The sequence below is a fragment of the Rhineura floridana genome, chromosome 22, assembly GCF_030035675.1.
Source record: "Rhineura floridana isolate rRhiFlo1 chromosome 22, rRhiFlo1.hap2, whole genome shotgun sequence".
Classification (NCBI taxonomy): domain Eukaryota; kingdom Metazoa; phylum Chordata; class Lepidosauria; order Squamata; family Rhineuridae; genus Rhineura; species Rhineura floridana.
Window position 1 is genome coordinate 3,198,332 of NC_084501.1, and position 8,487 is coordinate 3,206,818.

Genomic DNA, 8,487 nt, shown 5'->3' on the forward strand with positions numbered 1-8,487 from the left:
TTGGGGTTAATGTCCTGCCACCTGTGACCCGCCGGGGCTATTCATGAAGGACAAGGCTATCACTGGCTACTACCCAGGATGAATGTGTTCCCCCTCCTCTGCCGGAAGCAGTATGGCTCTGAATTCCAGTGGCCGGGCATCTCAGCTGCAGAGAGAACAGGAGGCTGTATGAGATGTCGCCTTGGCCTGATCCGGCAGCCAGACTCTTGTCTGGTTCTTAACCTAGAGCGGAAGAAGGGGGTGGGAAAAGCAAGGGTTCCCTAAACTCTATATACATGTATGTTTATTGGGGGGGGGAATACCATGGCCTCTTGGAGTTCAGCTACAGCCAGATATTTAAGGGCACAGGCCTAACATTTAATCCTGAATATTTATATAAGGTTTTTCGTAAGAGAGCTGCTAGTTGTTTAAAGCCACAGTCTGATGACACAGATTTGCCTCTGGACAAATTAGGATCGCTGGTGGCTTTGCCGTGTGCCCAGTATTCGAAAGAAGGTGCCGGGTAGCCAAAACTATCACCCCCTTCCTGTTCCCCCTCTGCAAACGCACACTCCAGGGTTAGACAGATGGTGGTGAGGACCCACCATGGGCAGTTCATTCATTCCTGAGGCTGCTGCTCCCCCTGGTGGACAAACACACCCACAGCCATCTTGCTTAAGTATAAATGGCATCTCTCCTGAACCCAAGCCCCCAGCCCCTACTCTTTCTGAAATCCCACCCACCCAAATCCCCACTAGACCCTTGTTCCTTAGGGTTGTATGAGGGAGAGGGGGTTGCTGGGGGCAGTTTCTAGCAAAACGATAGAGATCCAAAGGAAGGACAAAAGCAAAATCAGAACATGCTATGTATATATAATAAAAAGATAAAATATATATGTTAAAGAACATCATCAACAACAAAGCAAGCAAACAAACATTCGTCTCTCCCTCATCGCTGCCACACAAGTACAACCCTTGGATCCAGTCTAGGCAGATTAAGATCTCATAATAATCATAAACTTCAACGTTTTCAATAAGTATTTCCTTTGGATGAAAGAGCAAAGAGACTGAATTATGCCAGCTTTAGTAATTTATTTACCACATTTATCTCCCTGCCAGGCTCTCCTCAGATGAAGCACAACATTACTTTCAGCATTAGGGACATCATCTCAGGATCGGAGCCTCTGAGAGGAGGCCCCTAAGCATAACTCCCAGAAGTTCTTGTAGGTCCTGATTTTCACAGAAGTGTCTCCAGTCCACAGGAGAAGATGTGTGGGGGTAGGGAGAGGAGAGAAAAGGTTTCAGCGATGGATAAAATGCTTTAAGTGTGTGACGAAGACACAGCCATAGAACTACAAGTCAGAATGCTCCAAGAGGCAAGTGAGTAAGAATGTTCTGCCGCCTCCGCTGTTTCCTGGCACACAGAACCAAAAGCCAAGTGGACAGTGGTGCTCTTCCTCTCTGTCTTATATCCGGGCTTCATAAAGCTGGAGGAATGGAGGGGAAAGTGTAAGATTCTGCCCCCTTGGGAGTCTTCCTTGCCCAGTTGTGTCCCCTCGTCTCCTTCTCAGCCTCAAGATCCGTCTCTCTGTGCCTTTTCCCTTCCTTTCAATCACTCTGGCACATTTTCTGTCACTCTCCGTTTTCCAGGCACACCGAGTGCCCTTCCCTTGCACAACTGCCCTCCCCACTTCTAATCCCTGATTCCTCTGAATAAACATCCAGGGCCACCGCCACCCCTTCGCTGAAAAAAAGAGAAGACATAGCTCAGCTGGAAGATCGCTTCTATTGCTGTTGAAAGAATCTTCTGGGGCTGTTCAAAGTGGGCCCAATTTGCCATGATGTCCTCAGAGAGACAGAGAGCAAAGAGCCAAAGAGAAAAAAAGTCAGTTCCCCGTGGACATTAGGAAGACTGCTCTGGCCCCAAACTCTGGGCTCAGGGTTTGATTCCAAGTGGAAGTGGCCATTCCAGGCCAAATGCTTGCATGGTCCTCCTCTCGGCCAGACCCACAGGACTCCCTTCCACAGAACTTTCTCCAAATCCCATCCCTGGATTTTTCATGCGGCATCTCAGTCACCACAATGGCCTGGGACAAAGTCCTTGGAACAGGGCAGCGTCTCCTCCTCCCTCCGGCGAGCCTCGGTGCAGGTGTCCAAGACAAAGGCCAGGAAAGACTCGTTAAGGGCTGGTTGCTGAAATTGGCAATAGTCAGGCTGCGAGTTCCGGGAAGGGCTCCTCTGCGTCCGAGACTGCAGAACTGGGAAAGGGATGAGAGCTCTCCTATCAGCCGCCTCCGGGGCCTGCCTCCTCCAGGAACTTGGCATCAAAGTTAAGAAAGAGTCCTTCATCAGCTTTCATGTCATTGCTGGATATTAGACTCCTAATATGGGGAGACATTGAGTTGGGCATAGAAAATATTCTGGTCCACGCTGACAGCCACATCGCAAAACTCCTGGTTCTTTCTCTGTTCATTGAGGGCCTGCATCACAAAACTGTTGTGGTTCTCTTCTATAAACTGCATCCTCAGTTTTGGAGCCAAGCTTGTCTGCAACTGAGACAAGCCTATAACCATAAAGGACTCTTTGCCCAGTTGTTGAAGACCCTACTCTGGGTACAGAGGAGTGATGTCATCAAATATAGGAGTTAGGTCACAATTATCTGTGACATGGGTTGGGAAGAGTATTTTCAAATTGTCGTGTGTTTGGGTGCGTGTCAAAATAAGAAGAGACTTCCAACAGTTTTATGAAACAAAATCTAAAGTTTACTACGACAGAAAAAAACCAGCGTTTTAAGAAAAATATATGCAAAGGTTACAGAAAATTCCCCATTGGAGCAAAACAAGCAAAGGGCTTAAGGCTATCTTCTTCCTAATTACATACCCTAGGGTTGAATTTTGTTGTTTTCCCTACAGCCCCAGCCTTGAGTCCCTCTCTTGAGTCCCTTCCTGAACTAAGGCAGGTTTCACAAGTTAACCCTATAATCCACAATAAACAGACCAGAGAGATTTGCACCAAACAAGTAAGATATGCATTCCCATATAATACCCAACAGCCCATATCAAAGCAGAGACCATATAAACAGTCCATTTCAGCAAGGTTGAATTCCTTCACAGGAATTAAAATAGCTCTGGAACTGGATTAAATTGGATTGATATCCCAAAGTCAAGAGGACAACTCCCATGTTTTGAGCAGCGCTGTATACTTTCTTGGTGCTAGAGGGTTATGAGTCATTCCTGCAATTTCAAATTGCATGCTGATGCTGGAATAGGCAATGTATAAATTAATACAGTGGATATCTTAATAGAATGTAGGGATGTATCCAACTAACTTATATTCAGTGTACACCAGCCTCAGTTAGTCGTGTCCATTAATTTCCATGAATCAATTCTGAAAATGACTAATATTTAATATGACCCATGCACTTTTATGAGCAGGGCAAGTTCTTATACGGAGTGAATGCTGGAAACCCAGTGTACTGATAATCCAAAACTTCACAGGGCAGCTCAACATATTGGTCCCTGCCAGTGCCCACTTCTTGTCGTTTTTCTCTCAATCCCAAGCAATAGCAGCCAACACAAATAGAGATGGTGGTTAGTGTTTTGAAAGTAACTGTATTTTTCTCGGGGTTTGAGTATGCCCTGGTGGACATACACTCACAGCCACCTTGCTATATAAATGACATCTTTCCTAAAACAAAACATTTTAACCACATCCGCCAGTCCCTTTCTGAAATCCCACCCACCCAAATCCCTGCCAGCCCCTCACTGTAGAATCACACCCACCCAAATCTCCTCTAGAACCTAGGTTGCTAGGGGCAGTTTCTAACAAAACGAGAGAGATCAGAAAGGACAAAAGCAAAATCAGAACATACTATATTTATTACATTAAAAAAATAAAAAGAGCAACATCATCTACAAGAAATAATGGTCCCTCCATCGCTGTCACACAAGGACATTTCGGGTGGATTCAGATCTCATAATCATTGTAGACTTCAGTATTTTCAATTATTATTTCATCTGGATAGAAGGGAACAGAAGAGAATGTTTTATGCCAGTTTTACTCATTTATTTACCACATTTATGCTCTGACATTCACCCGAAGGTCCCAGGACAGAAGTACATAAAATTCAAACCCAAAGTTCAGTAATATTATTTGACCTCAGTCAAGTCCAGACTAAGGCGATGGCTGAGTTCAACATGACCCCAGAGGCCCAGTAGGGCTGCTGCTGGCTCCCAACCATCACTGTCATCACCCTCCAGCGATGGACACCAGTTTCTGCCATTTGGGCCTGGCAAGAACATGGCACCTGGCAGTCACACACACACCCTGCTTTGAAAGCCCAGTGGTGCTTTCAGGTAGGAGATGGAGAGCCAACACTGATGTCGGGCACTGCATTTGGGAAAGAGAAGGTGCCCCCTTCAGGCACCCACTCTCCCGTCCAAAAGAAGCACCAATGTGTAAGCGGAGAGCAGCCTATCCGGTGAGCTTTGCCAAAGGCCTATTTGAGTCTGGTGCCAGGCCTGGACTTAGCAAGGGGTCAGGAGTCTCACTGTCCAGATGAAATCAATAAAGGAAGTCTTTACGGTTTGGATTGTACATTATGAATCCTGCTGGGGGCAGTAATGACTGTTGCCACCCCTGCGGTTGGCTGTGGCAGGCTTCCTCAGAGAAAGAGCCACGTTTGCTCTGTGGCAGGTTGGGATTGAATGACCCCATGGCTTGGGAGGTCTATCCCAGGCATGCATTACAGCTAAGAGGTGGGCCCTCCTCAGATCCCAGTTGAGGCTACAAATGATGGCTTTCGTGTGGAAAGGGAGTCCCATTCTGAGGTTACAGGATATTACCTTCTCTGTCTCTTGGTCGCATGTCCAGCAAGTCCAGAAGGAGGATGACCTGCTGTAGAGGAAAGAAAATGCTAAATCACATTTTTTTTTGATACTAAAAATAATAATCAAATAATGGGTACAAGAGAAATGGAAGCAAAACTAAGGCAGAAGAAGAATGTGGAAGGAAGTCTTGTCTCCTTTATGGGCAGAGCGGGATCCAGCTGCTTGGCCCCAATCCCTTGCCCCAGACGACCTCAATGGGCCCTGCAGCCTAGAAGGCTGTGTTTGAAGAGCAATATCAAGGAAGAGGGCAGAAAATGCCACCTGAATCATCCTGGCCCCAGAGGGACACACCACACGATGATTCGTCTTCCTCCAGACTTGAATGTGAGGCTCTGAGAGCCTCTTGGGTCTGTAAAGTGCAATGTAAGCATGCCAAGGAATTAAATAAAGGTGAAATACTTACCTTCAGGTTAGGGAGCCTCTCAGCATAGGTCCACAGTGAACAGATGCTGCTGGCCACCTGATTTCTTTATTCTTCTTCACTACTTTTTAGGTAACATCTCAGCTCCTGTGGGAGGAAACAGCACCTCACCACCAGGGAGCTGGGCTGGGCCAAGGAGGCAGACCCCCACCTCCCACCATGGGGTTTGTTCCCCTAGCAGAGAGAGAACCTCTCCTTGTTGTCCCAAAAGGACCATGTCCGCCCAAATCTAAGGTCTGCATCAGAGGCTCTCCTCTGGCTGCTCCGCCGGGGGTGCTTTGCAATGGCAGGTGCCTTGCCTGTGTGGAGGAACGCCCTTCTCTGGCAGGGAAGGGAGAGGCCAACACTTTGGCCATTTAGACCGGGTGGGGAATCTAGGGCCCTCCGGATGTTGGACTTACAGCTCCCATCTTTGTCCCTGACTATTGGCCATGCTTCTCTGCCAGGCTCGCCTTAGACGAAACTAACCCTCGTGCCACCCACACACTTACTTTCAACATTAGGGACATCATCCTCATGTTGGGGCCTCAGAGAGGAGGCCCCTAAGCATAAGTCCGAAAAGTCCTTGTAGGTCCTGATGGTGAAGACCATTTTCATAGAAGTGGGTCCAGTCCATGGATCCAGGAGAAGACGTGTGAAGGGGTGGGAAGATAAAAGATGTTGAGCACTGGATAAAATGCTTAAAGTGTGGGAAGAAGATGCAGCTGTATAAATAATGTTTAGACAGGAGGTGAGTTAGTAAGAATTTATGTCGTCCTACACTGTCTCCTGGCATGCAAAAGCCAAAGCCACGTGGACTATGGCACTCTCTCTACTTTGAATTCGGGCTTTAGAAAACTAGAGAAAGGTGGGGAGGGGAGAAGTCTGAAATTCTGACCTCTTGGATTTGTCCTTGTCCCACTGTGCCCCCTGGGCTGTGTCTCAACTTCAAGATGGCCGGAGAGAGATGAAAGAGCAGAAGAGGAAAGTCAGTTCCTCATGGACATTTGGAGGACTGCTCCGGCCCCAAACTCTAAAAATAAAAAATAAAATAATAATGTCATATAGTCTCCATACTTCTGTTATCTTTGTCCACGCATCTGAGATCTTTAGGTTCAGGTTGCATGTGCTGCTGATGGTGACGATGGATGGTGCCTGACGCCAGCGGGTGATGCTTTCCTTCATGCGCCCCTTGCCCGTCATCTTCACGGTGAAAGGGCTTCTGTTCTGCTGGTTCTGCAGGTATGACAACAGTTCTACAGATATGACGACACTGCAGGGGCCTTCAGAAAAAGGGACCCACAGGACTCCCTTCCACAGAACATTCCCCAAATCCCATCCCTTGCCCCGTTGTGTCCCCTTGTCTCCTTCTCAGCCTCAAGATCTGTCTCTCTGTGCCTTTTCCCTTCCTTTCAATCACTCTGGCACATTTTCTGTCAGTCTCCATTTTCCAGGCATTATTTATTTTATTTATTTATTAATTAAACTTATATACCGCCCGACGAGCAATAGCTCTCTGGGCAGTGAACATCAAAAAAATACAATAAAATTACACAATCTAATAGAACAAAATATATAAAAACTGTACACTCTAAAATCAGATACAACAGTTTAAAATTAAGTCGACTTAAATTAAAATGCCTCAGAGAAGAGGAAGGTTTTAACTTGGCGCCAAAAAGATGATAATGTTGGCGCCAAGCGCACCTCCTCGGGGAGACTATTCCATAGTTCGGGGGCCACCACTGAGAAGGCCCTAGATCTTGTCACCACTCTCCGGGCCTCCCTATGGGTCGGGACCCAGAGGAGGGCCTTCGTAGTAGACCATAGTGTACGGGCCGGTGCATATCGGGAGAGGCGTTCCAACAGGTATTGTGGTCCCGCGCCGTATAAGGCTTTATAGGTTAGTACCAACACTTTGAATCTGGCCCGGAAGCATATTGGAAGCCAGTGCAGGCGAGCCAGAACAGGTGTTATATGCTCCGACCGCTTGGTTCTTGTTAGCAGTCTGGCCGCTGCATTTTGCACTAGCTGTAGCTTCCGAACCGTCTTTAAAGGTAGCCCTACGTAAAGCGCGTTGCAATAGTCCAGACGCGAGGTTACCAGAGCATGTACCACTGATGTGAGGTCCTCCTTACTCAGATAGGGATGTAGCTGGGCTACCAACCGAAGTTGGTAGAACGCATTCCGGGCCACCGAGGCTACATGAGCCTCAAGTGAGAGGGAAGAGTCTAAAATGACTCCCAGACTACGAACCTGCTCCTTTAGGGGGAGTGTAACCCCATCCAGGACCGGGTATATATCCACCATCCGATCAGAGAAACCATCCACCAACAGCATCTCAGTCTTATCAGGATTGAGTCTCAGTTTGTTAGTTCTCATCCAGTCCATTGTCGCGGCCAGGCAACGGTTCAGCACATCGACGGCCTCACCTGAAGGAGAAGAAAAGGAGAAGTAGAGCTGCGTGTCATCAGCGTACTGATGACAACGCACTCCAAAGCTCCTGATGACCTCACCCAATGGCTTCATATAGATGTTAAAAAGCATGGGAGACAAAACCGAACCCTGCGGGACCCCACATTGGAGAGCCCACGGTGTCGAGCAGTGTTCCCCAAGCACTATCTTCTGGAGACGGCCCGCTAAGTAGGAGCGGAACCACTGCCAAGCAGTGCCTCCAACTCCCAACTCCACAAGCCTCTCCAGAAGGATACCATGGTCGATGGTATCGAAAGCCGCTGAGAGGTCAAGGAGAATCAACAGAGTTACACTCCCTCTATCTCTCTCCCGACATAGATCATCAAACAGGGCGACCAAGGCCGTCTCAGTGCCAAAACCGGGCCTGAAACCCGATTGAAATGGATCTAGATAATCGGTCTCATCCAATAGCGCCTGGAGCTGGTCAGCAACCACTCGTTCCAAGATCTTGCCCAGGAATGGAACATTCGCCACTGGTCTATAGCTGTTAAAATCCTCAGGGTCCAAGGAAGGTTTTTTCAGAAGTGGTCTCACCGCCGCCTCTTTCAGACAGCCAGGGACCACTCCCTCTCGCAAAGAGGCATTAATCACTTCCTTGGCCCAACCAGCTGTTCCCTCCCTGCTAGTTTTTATTAGCCAAGAGGGGCAAGGATCCAGTACCGAAGTGGTTGCACAAACCTGTCCAAGCACCTTGTCCACGTCCTCGAACTGAACCAACTGAAACTCATCCAACAAAACATGACAAGAC

General features: G+C 47.8%; 1 long non-coding RNA gene across 1 annotated transcript; it reads left to right on the forward strand.

The window, feature by feature from the left end:
- The first annotated feature begins 984 nt into the window (after window positions 1-984).
- LOC133375054 (uncharacterized) lies at window positions 985-4,564 on the forward strand. The gene is made up of 2 exons (XR_009760055.1): window positions 985-1,358; window positions 1,704-4,564. It is a non-coding gene; the product is annotated as an uncharacterized LOC133375054 (long non-coding RNA).
- The last annotated feature ends 3,923 nt before the right edge of the window (window positions 4,565-8,487 follow it).